Source organism: Anser brachyrhynchus, assembly GCF_964034855.1.
Source record: "Anser brachyrhynchus genome assembly, chromosome: 2".
NCBI classification, from domain to species: domain Eukaryota; kingdom Metazoa; phylum Chordata; class Aves; order Anseriformes; family Anatidae; genus Anser; species Anser brachyrhynchus.
Window position 1 is genome coordinate 69,845,575 of NC_137695.1, and position 26,662 is coordinate 69,872,236.

General features: G+C 40.5%; 1 long non-coding RNA gene across 1 annotated transcript in view; it reads right to left on the reverse strand.

The window, feature by feature from the left end:
* Positions 1-26,145, reverse strand: part of LOC308189335 — a 155,707-nt gene extending 129,562 nt beyond the window's left edge. The window contains exons 1-2 of the long non-coding RNA XR_013946300.1: positions 24,252-26,145; positions 23,989-24,119 (exon numbers count right to left, since the gene is read on the reverse strand). This is a non-coding gene — a long non-coding RNA (uncharacterized lncRNA). The remainder of the gene's footprint in view (positions 1-23,988; positions 24,120-24,251) is intronic.
* Between the last annotated feature and the right edge of the window lie 517 nt (positions 26,146-26,662).

Genomic DNA, 26,662 nt, shown 5'->3' on the forward strand with positions numbered 1-26,662 from the left:
TAATAAGTAACAATAGAAAGCAACTTTCCAATGGAATTTTTAACACAATGGAAACAAATTACCTTTGAGATGGTTATCATTTGAAATCTTGAGTAGAATAAAAATAAGACAAATGCCAACACATATTCATCCAGATTGCCCAAAACAATTTTCCAGGCATCCCTGTTTCAAATCAAGTAAATCTGTGCAGCTTCTCTTTGACAGCAACACAAAATCCCCCATGAAACATACTGAGTAGCACAGCTGATATAGAAGGCTAGCAGAATATACTGCACCAAGCAGCTTTTGTTTTGAAGTGGGTACTTCTCTTATGCAATTCTCTTAGAATTTGCTTCTTTCAAAGAATGAAAGAAAAAAAAAAAGCCTCAGCAAACAAAACCACAATTCCCATACATTTCTCAACTCAGATTATATTTCCACACTTAGGCACAGTTTATTCAACAACAACACTAAAATTCTAGCGCTGGCACAGAAACTGTATTTGTATCCCTTGGCTGGAGTAAAGGACCAAATGTTGCATGATGAGTGGGGTGAAGGTGTTCAGTAAAAGAGAATTATCCACTCACTAAACAAAAATGATGACAATAATTAAAAAATAGTATAATACCAGCAATGTGCTGATTAGGCATGCTAGTAGCTTTAACAATTCCCTTCTATTTTGAGCCTTTTTATAGTAACCAGGAACTTGATGCAAACTACCGTGAACAATGTTAGTGGTGTAAGACTATGGACCAGACCTAGCTGTACTGAAGGGCAAACACTGAATTACAAGCTTATGACGCTGTCCCTGTACATATAGCCAAGGAGAGACAAATCTAAGCTTAATAATAAAAACTTCTGAGCAATTCAACAAAGACTCATTTGAGTGACAGGTACCAGGGAGAGTGCAAGCGGTCACCCCCTCTTTACACTTCTCACACAAAAGATGTTTTTTTTCGCACTCTCAGGCTATCAGAATGAGCAGCATATTTTGCTCTTTTTGCCACTGAGAGAAGGAGGGACACAGCGGAGAGAAGATGAAGTGTTGGTGTGTTTGCTGTCCAGGCAGGTATGCAAAAACAAACCAGACTACAAGGGAAAGAACAGACAGCATTACTCTGAAGAGCAGTATAGGCCCTACAGGCCACCTGTTCAGAAGGGAGAAATGGTCCCTTACTGAGCTCTCCCACGTTTGTACAATGTCTGACATCACCCCTTTGCAACCTCACTCCGCATATCTCTACATATGTTTTCTCACCAGTGTACACAAAGTTGCGGACACTGTTCCTCCTCCCCCGGGCAAGAAGATCCTTTAATTTTTCCAAGACATGCTGTCACATCCACAGATTCCTGCTGCTTATTTCTGGTGTGATTTCCATATGCACAACACTTCTATTGCTGCGTGGCCTTCTCTACAGTACAGACAGAGAGAATATCATCTTTGTCCCCTCCCATGGCCAGCCCTCCCTCAACACCACATTAGCGCTTACTTTCTTGCTTGTCCCATCTTTTCCCTGAAGTGCTTGCAGAGTGTGTCCAATACAGCACAGACCAAGTGTTTGCTTGGTGCTTCCCCAGACACGTTAGCAGCTTTAACATCTTGCACTCTCCCCTACTTTTTCTGTGATTTTCTCAGCACCTTAGAAACTTTCAGGAGGATATGAAAGAAAACCTCAAGTGCTCCACACTCACATGTGGACTTTCCCTTCCATTGTGCACAAGTTCAGTTACATGCTTTTCAGCCTTTGATTTTCTTTAATCAGAAGAAGGAAGTCGGCTGAGGAAGGAGGATATGAGCTGCCTTTCATGCTTATTCTACTTCTTAGGTCCAATAAAGAGGACAGCACAAGGCTGCTCAGGGAATTAAGTGCAAGATAATCAAATAAATGACTCAGAGGGGTCTGCACCCTGCTAGCTAACCTGAGCTTTCCCCCTCATGTGCCTGAGCTTTGGGGAAGGAGTGTTTCTCGTTAACAGGAGTTAGTGACTTTGCTCGCCTGCCCTCTCCTCTACCACCTCATGCTCATCTTTATTAGCTTTTTCACACTACACAGTCCTCTCATCGATTACAAGGGCCAGCACAAAGCAACCTAATGATGGGTCAGTCTTAATGAGAAAAGCGGCTGCTCTTGAAGTGGTGCGGCTTCGTCCTGCACCCTGCCGAGCAATGGCATGTAGAGCTCTGTCTCCTTTTAGAGAGCAGAGCCATGGAAAATCAACAGTGAACAGCCTGGTGCCTCTGAACAGAGAGGGACATGTGCATGGCTATTTAGTGCTGTAAAGGAGAGAGCATTTGCACAGACAGGAGTGAACATAAGGAGGCCTTCAGAGAAGAATGGGGCCTTGGCAAATTTATAGACTCCCCTGAAAGAAAGTGATTACAGATCATTATCCAATTGAGGCAGATTGATGGGTTAGGGTCAAAGTAATACTGCAGAGCTCACTGGAGGGACAATGCCTGCTTGTCAGTTCTGTCCGAGAAAAGAAAGAGAAGGGAAACTGCCACACAGAGAGGAAAGACTTAAGCTTTTCCAGTCTCTATCTGAAAAATCTTTACTTATTGTGAACATGTGTTCCTAAAAAACAAAAATAAAAAAAAAAATTGCAGGAGCAGTATCACCAAGTTAAAACTGGACTTTCAGAATTGCAAGTAATTGTGCAAATACTGTGCAAACAGTATGCGTAAAAAGCCTTGTGACCGCTACTCTCAGAGATCTCAATGAGTATTAGTATTAACAACATAGAAATCACATCTTTATTTCATTAAAAAAAGAAGCCAAAGACATCTTCTAAAATAAATGTGTGTATATATATATATATGTATATACATTTTGGTGAAAGAAGGACGGTTTTGTTAACAGCTACGGTTGAACAGATTTGAAACCCTGCAACATCTGGTCAAGCAAAACTCAGCAATAGGGACATCAAATAAAACAAGAATAAATGTGCTTCTATTGTTTCTTCTGTATTGATTTTTAGACTGTTTAAAAGTGCTTTGAATTCATACACTTTTCAAACAGCCATAGAAATAGAAACAACATGGCCCAAAAAGCAGCTCACAGCATTTATTGGGCATTTGCCTCCCATTTTCCTGTATGATTTTGGAATGTAAAGAATTTGAGCAAAGAGGGAAGACAATTCATTCATGAGAGACCTGATTTGCCTTTTAATTGTGTTTATTTATTAACTTCTCTGTTGTTCCCAATGTCTCAGAAGCAGAGCACCACACACACTTTAATGGATCTGCTGTCCCAGGGGATAGCAGAGCAGCACTGGCCCTGTTTCAAATAAAGGCTCAGTAGGGCAGTTTGCCTTGGGGCCATTGTCTTGAGAGTTTAGCAGGGGTTCCCTTCAGTTCCATTATACAACCATCACAGATATGGAAGTTACAGTCTCAGCATTAGCTGTGGCTTTCCAGGCACCTTGGTGCATTCTTGCAGAGGCTGTTCAGTCACAAAAGGGTCTATCCTGACTCAGAGCCTGTTGAAAAGCATACAGTAATTCAACTGTATGCTACAAGTGACTTCAACCCAGGCACATGGTAGTCCTGCCAGAGTTACCTGAAAAAACTGTGAGAATACCAGGTACAGATACTGGTTTCTCAACTCCCATTCTCTGATCTTTTACAGCCATAAAAAGATCTGTCCCAAAGCCATTAGATAAACTCGGGCTCAGCCTTGCAAAGAACTCCCGATATACTCAGTCTTGCTTGTTCTCACTTAGTGCAGTAAGGATAACAAAGGAAACACCAACATTTACCAACATTTCTGGCTTCACACTCATCTGCAACTTCTAAAACTGCTAAAAGCTTCAGGATAGACTCCCAGATTCTTACAACATGCAGTACTTCTGTACAGCACACGTTTCTTTACATTTAGTTGGTAACATTGGTAGCATCCTAGATGCAGGATGACCATATTCCTTCTACTGAGTGCTTATAAAAAGGGATCTTTAATACCTTTGCTGGAAAGAAAGAGACCATTCACCAAATTCCTAGTCTGGGTACATCCCCTGGACTCTTAACTTTTTTTTTTTTTTTGTCTCTTATGATTCTCAAAACACTAATTCTCAAAACTCTGTATTTTTGGTGTAACTGAGAGCCCTTCTCCACTGCCCCGAGGCTGTTTGTCATCTCACCTTCCATCTATAAAGAACCCCAAATGACATTCATCCCAGAAAAATGACTAGAAAGAGACGTGGGGGGCTGTTCAATAATATTTCACACAAGCCATTTTCCCCCACCTCAGCATCTAGTGAACTGGGGATACGTTGCATGGTAGAAAACAAGTCTGTGGTTGTTTGCCTACCTCACTCAGTTTGCTAGACTGGAGTTTTAAATTACACATGTATTCCCTGAACTAGACTTGACACTTTGAATCTTTCCATGTTTTCCTCATTCATCATTTCATTATTGGGTGTGACATAGAATCCTCTATGTCACATGACATAGAATTCTCTAAGTCACATATTCTTGAATCTTTTAGCATGCAATAGAGTTGTAACTGAAACAGGATACCAAGTATGAGCCAACACACACTGTGATAACAGTCACTTGAGGTGTTTTTGGGGGGGGGCTTTCCTTCCACCTTTTCTCTGCTTTGGTCCAGCTGCACATGTTAAAAGGCAGCTTGTAGCTACTCGTTACCTTGCTGATTGCACTTGTTTTCACTTGCCTCCCCTAGTTCTGCAGGAGATGTGCATATGTGCAGGACTCCATATGTTTTCAGAGATAGTCTGCTTTTTACTACCAGTAAGAATAATCTTGAGTACATATTGCACTGTCACAACATATTTTCTATATGAATCAGAAGGTAAAACTGGTGCATTGGAAAAGCAGACCATATTTTTAACAGGCAAATTCATAAACCATGCTTTTATGAACAGAGCAAGCTGCGGGGTGGGGGCTGGGGAGATCACAGGAAAACAGATGTGTGCTTATGATCTGAACTTTCTGTCCAACCAACATCATGTTACATTGGGGTTGATCCACGGATCCTCCTTTTAATGGAGTCTGGGTGATAAACTGTCCATACTATTTCAGTGAAATCAGTGTGAGCACACAGACTAGAAATCAGCACAGAGGAAGGTCAAAGGGGCAAAAATGGCTTTCCCTTCCATTTCAGTCAAGAAAACTATCAGCTATCCATGAAAAACACAAGTTCTACAAGCACTCAGCTGGGAATAAGTGAAGGAAAAGAGTGTTTCTCTCAAGGACACTTTCTGCTCTATTTATAGCTATAGTTATATGGCATTTAATGCTTGACCCACAGGGTCATAGGTAAGTAAGAATACACATCTGTGCATTTCTAAGAGTTATATTTCATCCATATGTGCAAAACAGTCACAGGAGAGCTGCAGAAAACTACACACTTGAGGTAGCAACCTTCTTAGTCCAGGGACAATCTCTGAATCATGTTAAGTCTGTCCTCTGGCAAATTTTGAGTTTCTATGACAATTCTGCTTGAGTGAAAACTCAGAGCAAAAATCCTGAGGCATTCAGTGTTGGTGGAAGTTTTGTCACTGAATTCTTAGGATCCAGGAGTTTAGCCTGAGAAAAACCTTGCTTTTGTATTCATTTTATAACGCTGACAAACAACACTACAGTCACAAAGGAATGAAGATGCAATCTTCCCTCAGAGAGTATACTTGTATAGCTTCCTATTCAGGCTTGTGAGAGAGTGAGAAACCAAATCATTTCATGTGTTCCAGTATCCTAGAAAAGTTGCCTTAAAATTAAGTTTTTAAGGCAAAAGAAAAAAAATCTGCCTAATATAGCGTTGTTGTTGTTGTTGATTAGTTTTTTTTTCTTTTTAAACAAGGGAGGCATCTTGACTCCATGGGTGAATTGGACTCACTAAAATATGTTTCCGCCTGCTGAGTTTTATCATAACAGTACACAATGTTCTTTGTGTTGATATACCATCCCCTCTACATAGAGCTGGAAGAACACTGACAAAAATTTCAGATGCGTTATTTATGAGAAAATGCCAAAATTGTTCTGTATTATCCATTACCATTTTCTCAATTCTGCCTACAAACAGTTTGAATTACAAAACAATTTTTATGGTCTAATGCTTTTTTTTTTTTTTTTTTAAACTGGAAGAACACCTTCTCCATGCTCTCAGGTGGGTTCTCTCTCAGGGATGTCTACATAGTGGGCATCACACTCACTATGTAGACAGGGATCACTACACAGTGCAAAGCTCCCTAAAGATCTACTGAAGCCTCCTCCCTACCAACAGAGCCAACTCTGTTACTTCAGTTGTACTGAGCTACTGTTTTTGATTTACCAAAATATATAACCTTGTGTTGCATTACATATGGGTAGCATTACTATTGTAGCTGTAAATCCTAAGAACACGAGCAACATCAGGTTTATATGGCTTACATATACTTTCTATTTAAAACAACATAAGAAAGGCCAATATTTTAGGAGATATTGATCAAATAAAATGTATTACCTTTCTACAGAAACATTAATTTTTGCATAAAACCATGAGTAAAAGGACATTTAATTTTACCAGTGAAGGGAACATGAAGACTCCCATCTGTCTATAAAATCCTTCATATTCTTTATTACTTTTCTGTCCCTAAAGACAGGTTTGACCATTGTGATCATCACTTTATGCACAGTGAAAAGTTGCCAAACCTCTCTGCCCCAGGTCACTCCCTCCAATCAAATCCAGGTCTGAAAGTTGTTACTGCATTCCTGCTGTTCACAGGTCTGCGGAGAGGACAAGGTAGAGAAACTGCAGCAGGTAGACAGGCTATAACAGGCTAATAAAAATACTAAGGAAACAGATTCAGCAAAACAGTACTGAATACAAAGGATGAATTATTCCTGGTGCTTTTCCAAGTGGTCCTGCTCTACTGAGACTGAGGTACATGAGTGATGAAGATACTGAAGGCTGTGCTTTTGAACATATTTTAACTATTCTATGAATAGAACAAGACTCTTGTATTTTGCAAGTCAGTTCAACACAGTGAAAGACTAGGCCCAGTTCCTTAGACCTACCCAAATAAACTGCAGGCAAAAATGTTGCTCAACTGCCCCACAGGGGACCTAGTATATTTTAGTCCACAAATACATGTGGTCTAATCAAAACTGCCATATAACAAGAAGCTAGCCAAGAAACCCAGACAGTTTGGTTAATGAGACAAACAGCAGCTTCGTATTCATTCCCTCCTAAACAAAGATCTGAGGAAGGGGTATGGGCTGAGGGGGGAGAGAGCACAAGGAGTACAGAGAGCCCACAAAGAGCAGCACAAGCAGACGGTCAATTAGGCAATGCTTCCAACTCTGATCTGAAGACCCATGGTAAACAGAGCAGCCATTCATGCACTAAGACATGCAAGTCAATAGAACTGATCACATGCTTGCCTGGTACTTACAGCTATGTTCACGAAACATCACATGGCAACATATGACGAAACTCAGCCTCTCATCACAAACTATAGTGGCAAAATGAAAAATGTCTTTGAATTCTTTTTTTTTTTAATCAACATTGTTTTTTAATTCAAAACATTTTTCTGCTGAAATCTCATCAGTCATTGAAGTGAATTTTAAAGAACTCGCAATATCTCAGGCTCCATTTCTCAAGTGTTTCTTTCTCTGATTATCTGACGATTTTTATCTTCCAGAAAAATATATCAAGCTCGTTCGTGAAAACCATACATGCTACTATTCTTAAACACAAGACAATTACATTGTTTGTTTCAAGACACACATTGATCAAAACAAATGTCAGAAAATAATTTTCATTCCTATTTGGTGTTACTTCCCATTTGGCAAAATGTATTATGTTGTTTGCCTTTGTTGTTTCTAAAGCATCTGCTAGCAGTTACTGCCAGAAATGTGATAATGACCATGGTCGACCAGTAGCTTGGGCTGGTGGATCCTGTGCTCTGAGCCTCAGATTAAGCAAATTGCAGATACTGCTTTCACTTACACAAGCAGTACATGTCAGCAAGCACAGTGGAAATTTGGGCTCTATTTTCCTCCACAAGGAGGAGACCAGGCCCATATATAGCACATCAGAAAGCCACAGAATGGAAGTAATCCAGGCTAACGGTATTGCAGTAAATAATCATACTATGATGGCTTGTATCTCTTTCTTTGAAAGCTGAATTAAGCCGTTCAGCTTGCTAGCAAGTTTGGGCAAGGAGGTTGCTCACAGACCAAGCCCTAAGAGCTTACAAGCAACTCTGTAACCTCCGAGCTGTTTTGCAAGGCTGTGTTAAAAAAATAAAATAAAATTAAAAAAAAAAAAAGTAGCATTCTGCTGGCAGGGTTTTGGAAGCATTTGTATGGCTGGCTGAGCAAGAAGTTGTGGAATTACATAGTTCTCTTTAGAAGGCGAGTCTAACACACAACCTTGAATGTAGAATGAGATTTCTGTTCTTTATTCTGTGCCCACCTCCCAATATGTGGTATGTTTGGCATCAAGAGACAAAACAAAGAAAATGAGAAGAAATTGTAGCATGAATCATCAGTTTTAAATGGGCAAATTTTTCAGTGTTTGTTTTTCCTAGCAATACACCTTGAAGGAAAGACAATGAAACCTTCAACAGATCCCAAGAACTCTATTTCCTGCCAATGGCTTATGAAGGCAAGAGGAATAGATATTAGGAGCATAAATGTGATAGTTGCAAAAGTGAGGCTACTAAACTGTGTTAACAGAAAGGAGGAAAAAAAGAAGGATACAGTGAGACCTAACTTGTTAAATCTACATCAAATCTACATCAAATCTACACCAATCTACATTTTGTACATCAAAAACAGTTCAGTTATATCTGAAGAATAAATGGTCTATCACAGAAAAATTTAGGACTGCTGGTGTAAAAAAAAATCCACAAATAAAATATACCATCAAGTGTGCCTTTCATTTTGGTCTGTAGGACTCCTCAAAAACTGTAAAAGAATTTGCGCATGTCTCTCATCATTCTGAAATACACATGATTAGAAATCTGCTAGAATTAAGCTGCCAGAGGCAGCAGTCCTGTTACATACTGTTGGCCTGTGTGTCTGACATGTGACATTTCCCTAAATCCTGTCAGGGATAATCTATCATGTAACCACCTTTTGGATTATACTTTGAGACTGTGGTCTTTTAGCACAAAGAAATATGCTTCAAATTATGATGCTCCCCATTAGGAAGCTAATCGCTGTCCTTGTGCAAGGGAAAATATTACGATATAGCCAAATACATACTAAACACCAGTGCAAAGTATCAGGAGTGAACAGAAGCATAAGCCAGCCCTAATGCTGAGACGCTGTAGTGCCTATTGCCTAAAAAGATTTTGTCTCCTCTGCTTGTGCTCCAGAAATGAAGGTTTTCTGCATTTGCATCTATTTTAATATCCATAGGTCTGATGGAAGGGCAGTATCCTATGGCATCTGTACTACAAACTGGTCTGTAGGAAATATCCAGATGACAATCTGGAAAGACACAGGTACTCCAGAATGCTATTATTTCCTTTACTATCAAATGAGAAGGTCTTTTACTGAGTTCTTTTCAATCACCTCTCTGTCACCCTATCCTCCCTCAAACCAATTAATCTTCATTGAGTTTTGCATAGTGCCATACATACGGGAAATTTGCCTTGGTTTATTCTGAAGCCCAAAGTCTCCTGATTCTGAACTTCCCTGTGAAAATGAAATAGCAGACAATGAACATATGGTAGATGCACAACAGAATGGCTTGGCATAGAAGAAATTGGTCAACAGGAATATGGCCTGATATTAATGCATTAGGAAAATATGCTGACTGGTACTCTACCCCTCCTGGAATTGTGAGTTGCTCTGGATGAACCAGATGGATAGGAGACACCAAACATACTACTAGGAAAGCTGTCACCACCAGTCAAAAGATAGGAGCTGTGGAAATGAACAAGGAGCTTAGAGCCAACACAGAATGAATAAATATTAAAGATTTAGCAGAATAATTTAAAGTGGAACAACTTGTAAAGTAGACCATTATGGCAATGATGAGTAGTTTATATGCTCTATAGTGAATTATTTAATTTTATTTTATCCTCAGAGAAAATTCATTGTATTTCAGTAGTATGACCACAATACATGGAACTCACCAGGATCCCATTGGTGATATTCTGAGACATCTGTTTTTCAACCTAGTCATGAATGATTTGGAAGACAGGCTGAATGATGAGGTGACTAAGTTTGGTGTTGATACAAAATCATCTGTGGTCAAACTGACTGAGAACAGCTGCAGAAAGATATCATGGTATTCAGTGACTGGGTAAAAATATGGCAGATGGGATGCCCTAGAAATAAGTTCAAAATAATGCACATGCAAAAACCATGTGCCACTGTATATAACTGCTGTGTCCAATACTGCATCTGTTTCTAGATACCCCCACACCTCAGAAGAGATGCAGAAGAGATGGAACAGTGGAGAGAAGAGCAGAAAAGATGATCAGATGTGTGAAAAAGCTTCTTTACATGGAGATATTAAATAATCTAGGGCACTTTGCCTGTGAGAGTCACTTAAAATGGAAAAATATGATCCAAGTCCCTAAGATTATAGATGTTGAGAAGAAAATGAATACAGTGTTTTCCCCTTATGTTAGTTATATGTATGATGTGTGTACCCATTATTTTCCATAACCTAAAAAGTAAGAACCACAACTGAAACCAGCACCTTTAGAAAAAATGAAAGGAAGTGTTTGTTCTCAAGAGACATAGCCTTACCAATGGCATACTTGGTATGTCAAAAGTATAAATGAGTTCAAAACATCATTAAATGCGTTCATGAAGGAAAGGTCTATTGGGACATATTAAACACAAAGACAGAAATACAATACCTAGCTCAGGAAATCCCTGAAGGGCAGGTTTTTAGACCTGGTAGGCTACTCCAGAGGCAATGTCTCTGCACTTGCCCCACTGCCACCCTCATTCCTAGGCTCCTGTTACTGACCACAGTCAGACACAGTTGCACTTACATTACACCAGCGAGGAAAGCCTCATCTATATTTGTACACCTCTGAGGAACTTATATATAATTCTAAGTGCAACTAAAAAGTTAGATATTTTTTACAGTCAACTCCAGATTTCTTACTGTAATGTCAACTAATTATTGTATCCATCAACTTTTAATAATGATATTTGTAGTTTATTCCTCTGCTTTAGTAAATACCTTCCCAAGCTCTCCAAGTCTGTGAATACAGACACATGGCTTACACAAGTAAGCCAGGAGTGGACACGCTTGGTTGCCTGTCTGTTTAATTAGAAACTGAAACGAAAGGCATCCTGCCGCAGGGAGACAACCAGGCTGCAGACTGTGACACTGCCATAGCCTTGCTCTGTCTCTCTTTAGCCTTAAGCAAATCTGATCTTGGGCACCCTGACCCTGACTAATTGCAGACTGTTTCCTGTGATGCTGAGAAGCTCTTTCCACCCATTGCAGGACTATTAAGCTTCTCTTCTCTGGCTGATAATTAAGCAGCAGAATGCCAAACTTTTTTTTGTTGTTGTTCCTGTTGGTTTTTGTTTTTCACATCCGTCTTCCCTCCTCCTTTCCAATCCCCTGCTATACAAAGGCCAGCTGGATGCATTCGTTTGTCATTTTGTCACACTGTTCAGAGACAAAGATGTCATATCACCTTTCAGAAGGTGATAAATGCACTAACTTGAGAGACAAAGTGTCAGGACACTAATGAAAATCTCTAGTGACTAGACAGCAAGGATAACCTCATTTTAAGTGAGTCTGTAAAGAAAAGACAACTTTATCAGCCTATGCAAATGTCAAGCCTGAAGTACACTGGTTTAATGTGGCAGAATATTTTTCTGTCAGGAACAACGTGCATTATACAGAGTTATTTCCAAATAACTATGTAAACAAATTAAAATGTCATGCGTAAAATAAATGAAATACTCGTCTCTTCTAGCTGTTATCTTGATATCTAGCTTTACAAAACAATGTGGAGGATTTGCTTTTCAGATTTTTTTTTTTCATTTTTTAATTGAATACAAATCATGCAGGAGAATTACGTGTATTTTTGATATCCTAATGAAAATGGCAACTAAAATTATTCATCAAAACTTTACCAGCCATAAAGGCTTCACTAGGTCATTATATTAGTTTATTAGGTAAAATTAAATAAAATAAAAAAAAGACTTTAAACAAATTATAACCAGCTTGCAAAATAACAAATATATTGTGTATGAGAAAATTAACTCTGAGTGCACCAGCTACCATATGTAAAATGCCCATTATTTGTCCGTCCCTTTGAAAATCATTTTATTGGAATGTATCAGTTAAACTAAAACACATGACCCTCCTTCTTGTGACATGAAAGAAACCACTGAAGAGAAGTCTTCCCCCTACCCCACCCCAACTCATGTGAACTTTCTGGGGGGAAAAACAGCAGCTTCAAGGATTTTTATCAATGTCTGCATAATGACAAGTGCATCACATGCATCCTGAACTATTAGCTGCCTACATCTGAAAGAATTTGGTCAACATTTAGGAATTCGCTTAATGAAAGGCTGGCCTATTAAAGCTCTGCTAGCTTTGGAAGTTGATTGAGCCTTTCTTTTCAACTTCCTGCATCATTGTAAATGATGTTATGCAGTGCCCTCATGTGATATAGTCTAGACAACAAGCTTGCATTGTAACACCAAAAAAAATCCAAGTACCAGGTGATACGTTTCCGCTTGGAGATGCAACTATGTAATACAAGGCTCTTTACAAATCCCTATGTGAAATCCAGATTGAAAAATTAACAGCTCCAAAAGGCATCTACTTATACTCTAGAGAGATAAAGGGACAACATTTCCCCTCGTATGTTCACATGACGTTTGAATCAACAGTTACAGAAACAAACAGTAAATGAGTAGAAAATTAAAAGCTAATGGGCTATATTTCCTCTGTCAGACCACTGAAATCAACTGAGACCAGTATTAGGCTGCTTAAGCTCTGGCTTTAATTTTTAGCTGAAACATGAATTTGCCTTTTCTACAACTTCCTTTTCTATGACTTTACTCTCTTGATGCTTTGAGACCAGCGTGAAATGGACTGCAAGAGCAGCAGGTGCTGCACTGGGCAGGCATTGCTACTTTGTGATACCTGTTGATGAACATAATGCCTGATGTGGAGGAACACGCAACAGGATGGCATTAAAGGAAGAAGCAGTTAGCATAAGGAGGACATGTCAGCAGGGGATCCCACCAGTTGGTAGAGCACTCACCTTCATCCCAAAGACAGCTATGTTGTCGGGTTTATGTGACAAGAAAGACACGTTTTCTCACAATTGCACAGAAACAGGTTTTCTTTTGATATGACCTCATTTTCTTTCCATGGCTTTTGTGTGTGTCAGCACTACAAAACAATGTCAGATGGGTGGTGGCACTGGAGACTGGAATCATTATCAAAAATGTCTGATCTTGTCAATTTTGGATTCGTAGGCAGAGTGCCCACAAATGAGGATGGGAGTGGACTCCAACTCCATAGGATAGGTAAAGCACAAGGAACAACATGCAAGAGTTATTCACCTTCTGAGGCTTGGGAAAAGAGTTGTGTCACATGCATTTGGCACAGGGTCCCTCAATGAGACACCTGATGAATAGCTTATGAAATTACATTTATGAAATTAAATTTAATTTTAGAACAAAAGTACAGACAGCATGCATTCCAGCTAATTTTTCTTTAGGCTCCAAGAACTGACTTTTTTTCCCCCTCTATTTTGTTTCCCAAACTGATTACCTACTTAACTCTTCAAATAATTACCCCTGTTGACTTTGATCTATAGTTACTAGTGGAATAACACCTTCTTCTGGGAGGGCAGGGTGCCAGCTTCCTTCAAATAAAAGGTCTGGGTTTATGAATTCATTTCTTGATGATCTCACCAATTACCTTCTTGTCTCTGATCTTCCCTTTTGGGTAAGGTTATTGGAAAAGCTGAGCAAGGTAACTAGTCTCAGGACAAATTTATCCTCATCTATTGTAACTTGCCTTCAAAACTGGATGCAGCACAGAGACTTTATTGCTCCCAGTGTGGAAGAGCTCAACATAATGACACACAAGAGACAGGGCAAACATAGATGTTTAAGCACAGGCAAATGACAGCTTTTATATCAATGATCAGAAGATTTCCTCGTGACTTGTACAAGAATTTATGGGGAGGTAATGTCATAGTGTTCTTGATTTGTTCTGCACCTCTCATTCAAAAGAAATCAATAAAATAACTACTAGTATCTGTCTAAACATCACCAGAAGCAGAGCTTCTCCAAGATAAACTCCGTTCAGCACACACAAGACCAATGACAAAGGATTTAAAGCACGCATCATGTTCACAGAATTATGCCCGTATTACCAGAGCTAGGCTGCCAGTGGAATGCAGAAATTGCTACTCATAAAACCCAGCAAACATCCAGCCTGTGATTTGGGGGTGAGAGGGTGTGGTAGCTAAAAATAGTGCAAGCACTAATAATGGCTGGAATTGGACACCGGAGGGAGACACAGCCGCACACACTAAGCCAAAGACACTCTTGTCCTTTCTTGAATGAATATTGAGTGCATGCCCTCAGAAGGAAGCATGGAAGCCCCATTTTATCTGCCCACACCAGTAAGGAAGGAAATACAAAAAGAATGCTTTGGCCAGTTAATGAATCATAAAGCCCTACACTTTGTTGTTGGGGGAGAAGAAGAATGCAATTCCTGAATAAAGCCTGCAGGAATTCAGCATCAATGGTGTGGAACTTTTTTTGAATCAAGCCCTGAGAACCCATCATGATTTGCATTCATGTAAACACCTACATTTTTTCGTTAACTGAACTGATTTAACTGCTAATTAAAACTAGTCAGTAAACACAATGCAAAATTAAACCATTTACTGGGTAGATGCAAATGAGGCAAAGTTACAGCTTGGACACAACCAAAATAAGTAGAAGTACTACTCATCATCTGGCAAAATAGATCTTGAGGTAAATACTTTCCCCAGAGATGATGTAAAGCAATAATAAATAATAAAAAAAAAAATACTGCTGACTACATATGATCTTTTATTGACAAAATATGCTGGAATCCAGCTTCTTCTCTTTGAAAGAGTGACAAATTGAGCTCTGTGGATTTAAAAAACACTCTCCCATACAAGAAACATTTCAGAGGAAAGTCTGGATCTCAATTCACTCCTCTCCTCAGATATGTAGAGTTGCTCCTGTCTGTCAACGTCAATAATTTTGCCTCAGTCTGGACCATATATTTTTGATGGCTGTTTCTATGGCTTTACATTTTTGCGGGGGAAAGTATCTCCTTGGAGAACTACATTGTCTAATGTTAGGTGGAAGTAGTATTTTCTGACAGAAAAGGCCAGAAATGTGTGGCTCTGTCTGCAGTATGCCCATTCTCTACTTCCCCTTTCCACAGTACCCATGTGCTTTACAATCCCGACTGTATTTATTATCCTAAGACTCCCCTAGGACAGGGACACACAGAGTCATCCAAATTGAATTAACTTTGAACTGAAATAGGTAAAATAAGCATCGGACCCTACAAAAGAGCCAAGACAGCCCATGGTGTGGTCCTCCTACACCTATTTTGTGGAAGCCTGGACCCATGGACAAGTCCAGTTCTATTGAGTCACCTGGGCTCCTGGCCTGGTGCTTGGTAGCACTCAGGAGAGTTTCCTTAGGCAGGTTTGGATACGTAACAGGTATCTCATTGAGGCATAACTCAGAGCTAAGTCAGATGCCTCCTATTAGACAGTAAACTGTCCTTCTGCTCTTTACCTTCTTTCACCGCTCCACAGAAATGCACTTGAGGACCCTCAGGCCAACGACAACATCCATCTCTGTGGCTCTGTAGCCCCATCTGAGGCCATTGGGTGAGGAAGGACAGTTCTGAGCTGTGGATCCTGCTCCCAGGACCTGATCCCGAATTTGTTTCCCCAACAGCTATCAAGCTGAGCCCTGGAAGGACTTCCCAAGCAAAACACATAACTCCTGACTTCCCAGCAGTTAGGTGTGGACTGGCCAGGAAGTCCAAGGCATTTCTAACAAAGAGCAAAGCCTGACCTGTCAGCATCTGGAGATAGTTAAGATGAAGTAAAGCACCCATGGAGTTTAGAGACTGCAGGAGCAGACAGTTTGCACTTCAGTCTGATCTAAAGCAACATGCCTGAGGCCTTGCAGAGAAGCAGGAAATGGCCCCCAGGCCTTCTGCCTCACCCACAGCCCCCCAAACCCTCTGCTGTCAGTTTAGCCATCGCTGGTCTCCCCTGAACAGCAAGATGCAGCTGAGCACAGGGGGACTGCAACCTGCCACACCTGAACAAGTGGGGCTGGGTCCCCCACAGATAGGTAGATAACCAGCCCTACTGCTGGCCCTAAAGCACCATGCAAAGCATCATCCAGATCATTTTGCTATCTGTATTACTAAATTGTTTTAACCCAGTAGGAAAAACTGAAAACAATAGCTTATTTATTTTAGCTAAGAAGTCTGCCAGCCCCACAACTGATTGTTAGTTGGTTTGCATTTAATAAGTCTTCTGTTTCAGAGGCTACCACATCCATTCTCGTTACCATCACTTTTATGACCCTCTATCTAAGAAGTCTTTTGTTTTCTTCATATTTTTCTCAGGCACCCTCAGATTCTTTTTGGCCTTTAACTGCTTCCATTCTAACGCAAAAAAAAACACATGTCAAGAGGAGAAAAAGTGAACAAATAAGCACACTCTCCCTTCCTCAGACAATCCTGTAGAGGGACCAGGACCGGGTCAGGTCATTATTTTAATATTCCCCTTGCCTTTCATGGCTTCCATTAATAACACATATACCCCACTCCTCAGGTGTTACAGGCAGTGTGCTGTTCATCATGATATGTTTCTCCTACTTCCACATAAACCACTAGGAGCCATGGGAGACGATATGCTGAAGAGCATGTGGAGCTTCTGCTAGAACAGCAACTCTTACACAAGACACCTGTTATAGCTGTTGTGTACTAGGTTGGCTGACTGTTAGCTTTGAGGCAAACCAAAAGTAGTTATACTGTCAAAGGTATGGTACTTATCTGCATACTAAAAAGATGGAACTAATGCAAGCCAAAATCATTTTTCATTTCTTTCTGTAAGTACCATTACTAATATATTTCACTTGGTTAAAAATGCATTATATCCAGAGCTACTTCTTTAAATGTGTGTGCATAAATTTAGCTTGGATACTGTTAAATATAATTTCAAGCAGCAGAAACAAAATGGCATTTTGAAAAAAAAAAGGCATTTAAGCAGAAACAAAGTCATTACAGTTAAAGTTTCACGAACACTGATAAGATTGCTTGGTAAAGCAGCTTAATAAAAACAAAAACAGAAACAAAGGACTGTATACATAAGCTATGGCTGTGGGAGACAGCTTCAGCCTGTAAATTCCCCACTGTAGGGAATACTTACCTAAGAACTGCCCCTTCTGAATGAAGAGGGCCACAAGGCAGAGCAGAGCTATACAGGTAGAAGAAGTTGGCTAGGGATGCTGAGGTGCAGCTGGTATCCCAGTTGTGGCATGATACAGTGTTCTGGAGAGCTACCTGGAGAGTAAGTGCTGAAAAACCTAGTTCAAATATCAAAAACAAGCTTCCCCCTGGCCCTGCTGCAGCAACAAAGCACATAGCTGTCTAAGGCAGAAGGTTGCTGGAACCAGCCCAGTGGCTGCTTATTTAGCCTGTGTGTCCAGTCTCCAGAAACCCAGGCTGCTGCTGCCACCACCACTGAAGGCAGAATCAGCATGCATGGGGTTTTCAGGACACCAAGATCACCATCCCCATAGCAAATGTTATTTTCTTCACTCTTCCCAACACATCCCACAGGCTGATACAGTAATCCATCCTGGCTCTGCTGTTTTCCCTTCTTTGTGCCTGTTGCCTCTAGATGGCCCCTTCTTGCTTTTGCTTACACAGCTGAGATGGATCTAGGAAGCTGAAGACATTAACTCCGGCTAAATCCCACACCACTGTGGTTGTTCTAGGGTTCAAGCTAATGCAACAGGGCTGCACATCACTGCATTGTGCTATGTAGATATATGCACTGAATTTGTCACATCATTATCTGCGAGGAACAGGGCTGTGACAGCCATTTGAGCAACTGCCTTTCTACCAACCCAAAATATGTATTATTTAGTTCAAAGGTCCTTTGAAGTAAGGATTGTCCTCTATTGTATACCTGCATGGTGCCCTGCTGAATAGAGACTGGCTTTTGGTCACTGCCTCAAGGTAGTTCTGTAACACAAACGATTATTCATAATAAAATAAATATAATGGCTCACATCAAATGTCTTAATGATACTGTTCAGGGGATCCTGGGGTTGTTTCTAAAATGTGTTCTTATCATATTAAAAATGTAGGATCTGGGTATAATTTCATTCCCTTTTACAGTATTTTAGATGACCAAGAGGCTATTTTCTCCTTGTTCTATCCACTTACAATCCTAGGAGTATTGCAGAGGGAACAAATAAAGACCAAAAGCCGTACCTATGATTATATGAATCTACATTTTATTACAAACACCCCTATCTCCATCCCTCTCCCTTTGCCAGAATAGTATTATGTGGCTTGCAAAATCAAGCATTCAGAAATGAGGAAGTTCAGATTGTCTCCACAGATCTAATTCAGTCACACTATTTATATGTATTACAACAGCATGCAAGTAATTACAGACTATTATTATCAAGTGAATTTCACCTTATCCAGAGCAGACTGGATGGTACGCATTTAATGAGTGACTTTGCAATGCTCTTTCTCCTCAGTGTGTGGTCCGCAACTCTATGGTTGGCACCCTATCTAGATCTTCAAATGATTTCTTCAGAGTCTTTCCGGTACCTTCATCATTATTGTACCCCAGTGCTTTACAGGTATCAATGTATTTATTTTCACAGCATCCTGGTGTGATAGCAATTGATTATCTCAATTTTACAAATGAGGAAGTGGGACACAGTATGATTGAAATCAAAAGCGTAACCTCATTCCAGATACCCAGTCTGAGATGCCACTGTTTTTTACAGATCTTTTCAAGTGCAGAGTACTGCCATTTACATGTCTAAGCACAACATGCTTCTTCTTGACCTCTACTCTTGGGTAGACAAAAGAAGAAAGACACTGTGATCAGAAATTGATCAGAAATCATCCCCAAAAACAACTTGCTTGAGGTCGTAAGAAAATCTGGTAGTAAGAGTAGAGAAGAAACCCCCATGATCCAGGCAAAGTTTAAGTGCTTTTACTATGAGAATAATGTCTTCCACCTGCAACACTTGCGTCCTTTAGACCTATCAGACACACTATGGAGCAAGGGTTCCCCAGACAACTGTCTCCTCCATTACACAACCTTGATTCAGTCCCATCCCACTAGGAAGTAACTTAAATAATGAAAAGCCCTACCACCCCACCCATAATTATGAAGCAAACTTCCACATATAGTCTCAAACACAGGGGCTTATGGAATGTTACTGAGGCATACAAAACAAGTTCAAGTTAAAATACTGACAAATTTATTTGCTCCAGAAGAAAAAACAAGCCATGTTCACTAAATTTAATACAAGACAGTAGAAAACAGAAAGGTTGACTATGGAACATATAAAAGGAATAATCACTATATAAGGTTTTCTCACTGGCCCATCTTCTGTGGAAAACAGAAGATGTGCATTAGAGAGAATACAACTCAAAACATCGTCACTTTTCTCATTGTATGTAGCAGTAAGATATTCATATCAAAATCATTTAACATACATTTTGCAGTGAAGCTATGTGTGTTTTTGCTTTGAAATGTGTCTACATCTGCTATTTCTTGGAGTGCAGAGCATTGCATCTGAAAGCTGGTACTGGGTCCCCATGCCATTAGAGAGGCTTGGACCCCCACAAGGCAGGAGCAACAAAGATCTCCAGCAGGGTGGTAAATGTGCCTGAGCTGTGCCATCTGCTGCCAGCACTGCCACCCAGCTCCGTGGTGCCCTGGCACCACAGGGTCTCACTACGGCTGTACACCCACAGCAGTCAATAAGTCTGTCTGCACTACCTGTGTGATAAACTACACTGGCAACTTTTAATTACCTTCATATGGGGTGGGAATGTGTGGGGAAGTTGCTGTCTTATAGAAGAAATCATATCCTCCTCTTCCTTTTTCCCTTTCACGCCTGAGGTGACTAAGTCTGGCTACTGACTACATTAGGTCCAGGATTTCCTAAGCCTACTATTGGGGACCACTCCTGAAAATTATGTACATTTTAGCAATATTTTGGATAGATTTCTTCCAGTTTGGGGCCCTCAACTTCGATCAAACATTCTACATATGTTGGCTCAATGGAAAGTGTTAAATTGATGTGGGATCAGACCCGTCACTAAGCGCAGCAGTGGTTTTCTTCTTCTGCCCACTCAACAATGTATTTTTGTTTAGTCTAATACCATCAGGCTTTCTGAAGAAAAATCTAACTGCCTACTCAATTCAGTGAAAGAAGAATAATAAAAAAATGCACTAAGAGGGAATAGGATTTTTTTTTCCCTAGAGATAGATTTTTTTTTCAGTCTACACAATATTCTAATTTTTTAAAACTTAGAATCACAGACAAATTGCAGCAGTTGACAGAGGACTGAAGAACTATAGAAGCAACAGAGTCCAAGGCCTCATTGTGGACAATGTTAAGTGCACAGGTAACATTTTTTTTAAAGTCAGGATCTCTCCACGATAAGCTATATTGAATGTTCATCTGCATTTATCATTTCAGAAAATTTGAACAGCTAGTCATTGTTAGAAGTATGTGGCTAACTTGCACAATACCAAAAAAAAATCAGTGAAATCTTTAAAAAAATATTTTGGTACCATTAAATTCTATACTGAACCCAAACTTTCTCTTTATGGAAAAAAGTGTATTTTACTAGTACTGCAATTAATGAATGCCAGTTTATCAAGTATACTTCCATTACACACCGGACTGCTGATAGCCCAGTTCTGCCTTGTCATAAAAGTTCAGCCTTTTATGATCCTACCACCTACATGCCTGCCTAACTCAATTTCATGCCCATCTTCCGGATATTTTTCTCTCTCTATTTCCTATCTTCACCCAACCTTATCAGCTAAACAGAGGATGCATGTGGCCTATTTTCTCTGTAAACTGGCCGCCACCTCTTTGCTGGCCAGCTAGTCTCTGTTTCTCAAACAGCCAAATGCATTGAGCTAAATATGCCATGATATTTTTCTGGGTAGAGGACCTGACACAGTTATTCTCTGCTACCTAGCCTCAGTTTTCATAATGCATTGGTTCCTCTCTGCAATTTGGTTGATGTCCTGACTCTCAAGTTCAACAGTCTCTACAGGAGTGATTGATGGATGCAGAGGATTTGGAGCTCCTTAAGGAGCCAAGCCACAAACATAAACTGCCAGGCAAACTACATGTTAATAAGAAGTATTAGGATCAAAAACTTGCAAATATCTGAAACTGGAGAAAATACGTACCCAAAAGCACAGCAGAGCCAGTATACTGAAACAACATATGCAATTGCTGAAGTATATACCAAGAGGAGAGAATTTTGTATACCATTTAGGGTACACCATAAAAAAATAATTAAATAAAAAACTTTCTGAAAAAAAATCCTTTTAGTTTCCATGACACTAAAAATTTGCCATCTGTTATATGGAATTTTGTTTTTCCCTTTCATTGTAATTAACTTTTTATTGAATTAATTACTCCAGGTGAGCTGGAAGCAGCTGTTCTACCTCACCTGGTGTGGTGTACCCACCCCCAGCCTTGCCATTCACCATTCAGATGCAAATTGTCCCACTCCCCACATGAAATCATTGGCGTTCACCCAAAAAAGCCTGCTAGCTACAAAAAACAATAGCATGGCAGGCAGCTGCTGCCACACAGAAGGAAAAAAAGTTTTAGAAAAAAAAAAAAGGACATATTCCCTGCTTGGTCATTTAAAGATGCGTATTCTACTGAATAAAGCAGGTGAGAAGATATCCTAGATAAACACAGAGTGAATTTTAAATAAATTAGACATGGTACCTACAGGTCACTGACCCTTTTCGTACGTGAGAATGAATATTTTAGCTACCTTGATTCATTATACATGCATGCATTTTTCTGAATAGATGTATACATAAATGCACGAACAATGAATCAAACCTATCAGGAAATTAGGATAAAAGTAGTGAGCTGAACTGGATTATCAAGAAGTTCTTATAATCGCTATAACATCATAATCAAGCATACAGAAAAGGTAGGAGTCCTCATTAAAGTATCCTCAATTTGGAGATCATGAATGAATTCCATGCATGTTTTTAAAAAGTAGGACACAAAAAGTAAAAAAAAAAAAAAAATAGATGAAAGCTTCTATAAGATAAAACAACATATTGCATACACTATTCTCTCCCCATAAGAAAGCAAAAAAAGAATAATCTGTTTTTAAGTTTCAGTCACTTAATCTATTTATTAAGTGTTCCATTGGTAAAAGATCAGTAGAATAGAAAAGAAGTGAATCAAATCAAATGGAGTGGTGAGCATGGTAATGGAAGCCAGATCCTTATGGACAGATGATTACCATATCACATCACACAATCTATATTTATTAAGAGTGTATTGAGATACTGTGGCAGCTTTTCACAACAAGGATGGCTTCCACCTCTCAGTGGTACCCAGGTATGTGCAGAGCCCACTACAGCAATGTGGCCTTCATTATCCTTGAGACAGCACACGCTGTTCCTTTTTCTGCAGTACCTACAAAGTCAGTAACTGTTCATGTGTTTTTCCCTTTTATAGCTTTGATGTATTTTTCCCCCTCCTCTTTACAAACCTGTTCAAAGCCTAGGTTAAATCTCACCCTGCTGAGAGACAGATGCAGGGATGAGGTCCCTATTATCTGAAGTACTGAGTTGTTCATAGACAGCAACAGAAGCAACAAAATAGGATTGTGCAGCACAGGCATACGTGTCATTGCTGTTAGTAAAGTAATTACAGATTTGGCACTAGGCAAGCTTTCTGCTTGCCAAGACACTGGATGGAAGTTTAAGAAGCAAATGATTATCCCTACTCAGGGCAAAGCTGGTCAGTCAATCTGATATCAATTCCTCTGATGCAGCAGCACAAGACTGTGGTTGACTTCTGTGAGAGCACGCAGGTTTCACTTAGCTGAAACCCATTTCTGAGCATATCTATCCTGAAACTGCATGACTCTTACAGGCAGTCAGCTCCAGTGACTCACTAGTAACAGTAACTTCATAACAAGATACTTTTCTGGTCAGAATGCAGAAGGCAAAAAAAATCTCAAAATACAGTCACGAGAAGCTCTAATTCAAACAGTCTACATACAGTATTAGTACTGCCAACCACATTTCTGGATAACTTGTATGCTTTTATGAGTGCTGTTGTGGAGCTCAGGTTTTACAAGGTATTGTCCTAGTCACCATTTCCTTTATTTGGTGCTTTGACATTGACAGTAGAACAACAGCTGCCCCAAATTTGCCTTTGGGAAAAGAGTTTTATATTGATCCCATTATATTTCAGAACATCAGTAAATCCACATATAGTAATAAGATGTTGTTTTTATTGCTGCTATTATTTGTACTACAGTAGGACCTGAGACGAGTGTCAATCATGGGCCAGGAGTCAGCCATTCTCAGTAGGCTAAGAGCAAGAAAATATGTTCTTATACCTAAAAACTTACAGTTACTCTCACTTCCTGCATATGACAATAGTACTACAGTGTATTTTGAAAGTTCTTGTTACTGACTAGAAGGTTCTTTCTTGTTACTGGCTGGAACTTTTTTACATTTTTGAGGCATTTAACATGTGATCAGAAATCAGAAACATACATGAGTAACGAAGACCAAATCTGTGACAGAAAATATATTGAAGAGATATCAGATATGAAGTAGAACTGTAGACAGCTTGACTGTGGAATAACACTAATGCAATATACTGTTGCTGGAAGCCAAGCCAGTATCTCAAACACTGTAATGCGCAGTGTGGACATAGCAGCTCAGGGCAGAAGCAATTGCACCACATCAGTTACTCACGTGAGCTGTCCTTTGCCTCCTGTCCGTTACTGTTGTGGTTTAACCCGGCTGGCAGCTAAACACCACACAGCCGTTCGCTCACCCTCCCAACTCCCTCTCTGGGATGGGGGAGAGAAACGGGAAAGTGAAGCCTGTGAGTTGAGATAAAGACAGTTTATTAAGACAGGAATATAATAATAACAATAACAACAATAGTGATAATGATAATAGTATTAATAATAATAATGTGTAAGAAACAAGTGATGCACAGTGCAATTGCTCACCACCCGCTGACCGATGCCCAGCCTATCCCCGAGCAGCCAGCCCCCCACCCCGGCCAGCCACCCCTATATATTGTTTAGCATGACGTCAGATGGTATGGAATACCCCTTTGGCCAGTTTGGGTCAGCTGTCCTGCGTCTGTCCCCTCCCAGCTCCTGCTGCACCCCTAGCCTGCTCGCTGGCAGGACAGAGCGAGAAGCCGAAAAGTCCTTGGCCTGGTGTAAACACTGCTCTGCAACAATTAAAACATCAGCATGTTATCAGCGCTCTTCTCATCCTAATCCAAAACATAGTACCCTACCAGCTACTAGGAGGAAAATTAACTCTGTCCTAACTGGAACCAGGACAGTTACCATATGCAATTTAGTGATGTACAGAGTGTAGTGGGTTTACTTGGCAAGGTTTTGGTAGCGGGGGGCTGTGGGGTTGGCTTCTGCAAGAAGAATCCAGAAGCTGACCCATGTTAGATAAGGGCCCTGCTGCTGACCAGAGCCGAGCCAATAAGCGGTATTGTTCGCACCTCTGTGAGAGCATATTTAAGAAAAAGAAAAAAAGAAGAAAAAAACACCAAACTGCTGCTACACAGCAGCTGGGAGAGTGAGAGGAGTGAGAAACAGCCTTGCAGGCACCAAGGTCAGTGCAGAAGGAGGGGGAGAGGTGCGCCAGGCGCCAGAGCAGAAGTCCCCTGTGGCCTGTGGTGAGGACCATGGTGAAGCAGGCTGTCCCCCTGCAGCCCATGGAGTACCAAGGCAGAGTAGATCTCCATGCTGCAGCCCGTGGAGGAGCCCCTGGTGGAGCAGGTGGATGTGGCCTGGAGGAGGCTGCTGCCCGTGGAGAAACCCCGGAGGAGCAGTCCCCGGGCCAGAGCTACAGCCTGTGGAGAGGAGCCCATGCAGGAGCAGGGGGTCTGAAGGGAGCTGCTGCCTGTGGGGGACCCATGCTGGAGCAGTTTGCTCCTGGGGGATGGACCCCATGGTACGGAACCATGTGGGAGCAGTTCTTGACGAGCTGCTGCCTGTGGGTAGTCCACGCAGGATCAGTTCGGGAAGGACTGCATCCCGTGCGAGGGATGCCACGTTGGAGCAGGGGAAGAGAGTGACTGAGAAGGAACAGCGGTGACAAAGTGGTATAGACTGACTGCAAGCCCCATTCCCCCATCCCTCGGTGCCACTCGGGGGGAGGAGGTGGAAGAGGGTGGATGGGGGGAAGGTGTTTTTGGTTTCTTTCCTTTGTTTCTCACTTCTCTAGTTTGTAAGTAATAGGCAATAAATCTTACTGTCTCCTTACTCTGAGTCTGTTTTGCCCGTTACGATAATTGTTGAATAATCTCCATTATCTCTACCCTTGAGCCCTTTGTGTCATATTTTCTCCCCCTTCCCCTTTGAGGAGGGGGAGGGAGAGAGCGGCCGTGGTGGAACTTGGCTGCCCATCCAAGTAAAACCATCACACAGAGTTGTTTGATAAGTTTCAGGTGGCCCATAAATTATATCACAGTGATAAATGTAAGGCACACATACAGTAAGGATAACTGAAATGCTCTTTTTGAAGAGCAAAGTGTACAGACTGTAAAGAAATATTGTTCTTCTCAAATCTTACCTTCTAGAAATTTCTGCTAATTTTAACTACTAGCTCTAGCTGAAAAGCAGAGAGTAAAGAGGAGCAGGGCTATGATGAGCACAACTGCACGTTTAAATGAGCATTATTTTTTTCCAGTTATTAAAAACACATACATGCTTACAGTAGTCTTCATTCATATAGAGGGATCTCAATGAAATGTGTTTACATATTATTTCCCTAGTGACATACTTCAAAAAAAACAAAAACACAGCAATGACCCTTTAAGTAAATAAACGATTTGCTAGAACTGCACATGAACAGTATTATTACTGTGGCAAAATCCACTGATCCCTGGAAAGCCACTAGAGATGATTTCTGATATGCAGGGTTTATGGGAGTAGATGCAGGTATATCCCAGAAGGTTGCTAAGGAACTAGTCAGATCTGCAGAAAATGCATGTATCTGCGTATAAAATATACCCCTATTTTTTGGATTAGGCAAACTAAGAAAGCTATGTGAAATGAGATATTCACATCAAGTTCTCCTTACTTTCCTTAATCGAGAAACCCCTGAGAACTGTAACTACGAATAATTCAATCTTTCACTAACATTTGGTGCAATTAATAACAGTATTTTAAAGCTGCTAGCTTTGTATATCTTTCCATGCATAATTAAATGGTGTTGATAAATAAGTTTTCAGCCAAGGAGCAAGCTAGGTTTGGTTTTAATGGCAGCAGCTTCTCCTGGCTTCACTACAATATGATAACCTGACATTGCCCCATCTCCATACACCCAGCAGTTAGCTTTCTTTTCTGCCACCACTCCCGCACTTTCTTAATTGTGCTGGAATTTTATG